This window comes from Notothenia coriiceps, unplaced genomic scaffold (assembly GCF_000735185.1).
Source record: "Notothenia coriiceps isolate Sejong01 unplaced genomic scaffold, NC01 NC01_scaffold00006605, whole genome shotgun sequence".
NCBI lineage: Eukaryota > Metazoa > Chordata > Actinopteri > Perciformes > Nototheniidae > Notothenia > Notothenia coriiceps.
In genome coordinates, this window is record NW_011339306.1 from 57,374 (window position 1) to 60,910 (window position 3,537).

At 44.9% G+C, this 3,537-nt stretch overlaps 1 non-coding gene across 1 annotated transcript; it reads left to right on the forward strand.

Annotated features, from left to right (window-relative positions):
• The first annotated feature begins 121 nt into the window (after positions 1–121).
• Positions 122–193, forward strand: trnaw-cca (transfer RNA tryptophan (anticodon CCA)). Its single transcript has one exon. It is a non-coding gene; the product is annotated as a tRNA-Trp (tRNA).
• Positions 194–3,537: the final 3,344 nt, after the last annotated feature.

A 3,537-nucleotide genomic window follows, 5' to 3' on the forward strand; every position in this document is an offset into this window, starting at 1 on the left:
TAGGCTTCATTTACCTAGTCTTATGAAAGTGACATATTAGGGTTTGATTTGCTTTTAAAGGGTCCCTACATCACACAAGGGCAGAAAGAGTATGAACAGTTGAAACAGATTATTGATATCAGACTCTGTGGCGCAACGGTAGCACGTCTGACTCCAGATCAGAAGGTTGCATGTTCAAATCACGTCAGGGTCAGTGTATTTCTTGAATTTCCCTACGAGGGTCATTAAAGGTCCAATGTATCTTATTACCAAGCTACCACCTAAGCCTTAAGGCCCAGATACACCGGCCCGAAATCGGCAGTAAATGGGAGTCGGGCCGAACATTATCGTGGGCACGCCCTATTCGGAGTGGTGTGCGCCGCACCGTCGGGTCTTTTCTGCCGACCTGACGCCTTTTCTTGCCGATAATCGGCGTCGGGAACACCACCGGAAGTCGGACAAAGGGATAACACTGATTGGCTGTTCAGCTAGCGAATCAGTGCATGAGAAGCGTTAACGGAAGTGAGGGAGGTAAACAAATGATTTAAAATGGAAGATGGAACACACACGGACGGCTATTTCACCTCATCGGTTTATAGAGCTCCTGTTCGTTCATGTTTTCAATGGACGAGAGTGAAAATGGAAAGAAAAACGCTATTTGTTGTTTGTTTATATCACGGAGTCTGTTCTTCTTCTCTGTCTTCCGGTTGTTCCGGTTGTTGCCTCTTTTGAATGATGAATACACACTACCGCCGCCTGCTGGTAAGGAGAGTTATTGCCACTCACGCATACGCAGTTCATACGTGCTCGGCTCGGATTTGCGGTGTGTTCTAGTGCGCGAAGTCGGCAAATACGCAGGAGAGTCCGGCGACGCAACAGTCGGTGTCGGCGACTTCTCAGGTGACTGGCCGGTGTATCTGGGCCTTTAAGTATCTTATTAAGACTCTTGAAAACGCCTTACTTTGAGTTGTATCTCAGATTAAAAAAAAAAGGTAAAAAATGTTTAATGGAAAATCACCAGAAAACAGATTTTGTTTTTGCATTTGGGGCTTAGTTTTTAACACATCATTTCCTGATTCTGGTAAAATATACTTGAAAATAAGTTTTCCGAGCTAATAAGAAGATCTGATTTATCTTAATATTCCATCCTACTAACGACTTGTTTTCATTGTTTTCTGCTTGTTTTTGCAGCAGCATTTCTTCCAGTGTTGGAAACAAACATGAGGAGTTTATTTCAAAGTGTTGACTCTGAACTTATTGAACTTGATGTTGGAGAACAGTTTAATTCAATGTCAGAAACACAATCGACTCAATCTCTGAGCAAAAAGCTACATTTCATGTTTTCCAGGAAAGCTGAATTATGAGCTGGAACTTTTCTCCTGTTTTTCACAAATCTATTCTCAGTCATGTGAATCATAACTCAGTCTCCCGGAGGCTCAGGCGGGGTTTATATACTGCGTGATCAGGAGCCTGACAGGCAGCTCGGAGTTATGTAAGCGCGCCGATTTAAACCCAAGATATGATCACACCGGGTCCAACAGAGAAGGACTGTGACTCACACGCAGTTAACGTCTCAATCAAAACACCAAGGCATATAACGATTTAAAGGTCACCTATTATGCTCTTCTACATCAACATGTGTCCCCTCTTCTTCATGTCTCTTCTACATCAACATGTGTCCCCTCTTCTTCATGTCTCTTCTACATCAACATGTGTCCCCTCTTCTTCATGTCTCTTCTACATCAACATGTGTCCCCTCTTCTTCATGTCTCTTCTACATCAACATGTGTCCCCTCTTCTTCATGTCTCTTCTACATCAACATGTGTCCCCTCTTCTTCATGTCTCTTCTACATCAACATGTGTCCCCTCTTCTTCATGTCTCTTCTACATCAACATGTGTCCCCTCTTCTTCATGTCTCTTCTACATCAACATGTGTCCCCTCTTCTTCATGTCTCTTCTACATCAACATGTGTCCCCTCTTCTTCATGTCTCTTCTACATCAACATGTGTCCCCTCTTCTTCATGTCTCTTCTACATCAACATGTGTCCCCTCTTCTTTATGTCTCTTCTACATCAGCAAGTGTCCCCTCTTCTTCATGTCTCTTCTACATCAACATGTGTCCCCTCTTCTTCATGTCTCTTCTACATCAACATGTGTCCCCTCTTCTTCATGTCTCTTCTACATCAACATGTGTCCCCTCTTCTTTATGTCTCTTCTACATCAACATGTGTCCCCTNACAGGGTAACATGATTCGGGTCAGTAGCGCGACTCACGTGATAAGCGGTTAACGGAATGAGGGAGGTAAACAAATGATATATAAAAATGGCAAGATGCCAACAACACACGCCGCTATTTATCTCGAGTTTATGGTCCTGTTTCCGTCATAGTTTTTCAATGGACAGAGAGTAAATGGAAAGAAAAACGCTCTTTGTTGTTTGTTTATATCACGGAGTATGTTCTTCTTCTCTGTCTTCCGGTTGTTCCGGTTGTTGCCTCTTTTGAATGATGAATACACACTACCGCCGCCTGCTGGTAAGGACATTTATTGCCACTCACGCATGCGCAGTTCATACGTGCTCGGCTCGGATTTGCGGTGTGTTCCAGTGCGCAAAGTCGGCAAATACGCAGGAGAGTCCGGCGACGCAACAGTCGGTGTCGGCGACTTCTCAGGTGACTGGCTGGTGTATCTGGGCCTTTAAAAGTGAAGCCAATGTGTTAGTTCCTCGAGCCTGCATACTTCTAATGGCCACGGTAAGACTGCACCGGTTAAGAAAAGAGGTGAATTGTTGAAATGTTTGTGTTTAAACTGTTCTATGAGAAAATAAAAAACAAAGTGTGCCTGTGTGTCCACTTTTGTGGCTAGCCTGACCGTGTCAGGGCATCAGCAGTAACGGCCCGTCCACACTATAGCTTCAAAAAAAGCTTGGAGCTGGGCGTGTCTGAAGCTTGGGGATTTTATTCGAGCACCGCGACCAACCGCGACCAACAACCAATCACATGAATGTCCCACCCCCGGCATACAAAGCAAAAAACCCCGGGGATTTTATGCGAGCAATATATATATATATATATAAACTCCCCAAACAGGCGAAAACCTACCAGTTTCACCCACTGTCTCTGCCACCTCCCTCCATGCCTGGTTCCTCCGGTTTGTATCCCAGTAAATAGTTCTGGTCGTAAAGAACCGGGTGATTTGCTACCGTCATTTCTCGTTTGGAATATGAGGAAATGAACTGCGGTCTGGCTCTCCCAGTTTGCACGCGGTTTGATTGGCTAGCGCTTGAACTGTCAGATTTGCATAAACGGGATTTGATTGGCTGACGCTGGCTATTCCGGCGTCTCCGGCTTCAGAAGTTGAACATTGTTCAACTTTTGCAGCCTGAAACGCCAGGAAAGCTCCGCTCTGCTACCCACAATTCAGTTCGGCGAAAAGCGAGGCAACGTGACGTCACCCCATTCAAAGTGAATGGGCAGACGCGTTGGAAACCGTTTTTGAAGCTGTTGAAGCTGTAGTGTGGACGGGCCGTGAGTACCAAACATATGATTGTGTTTTT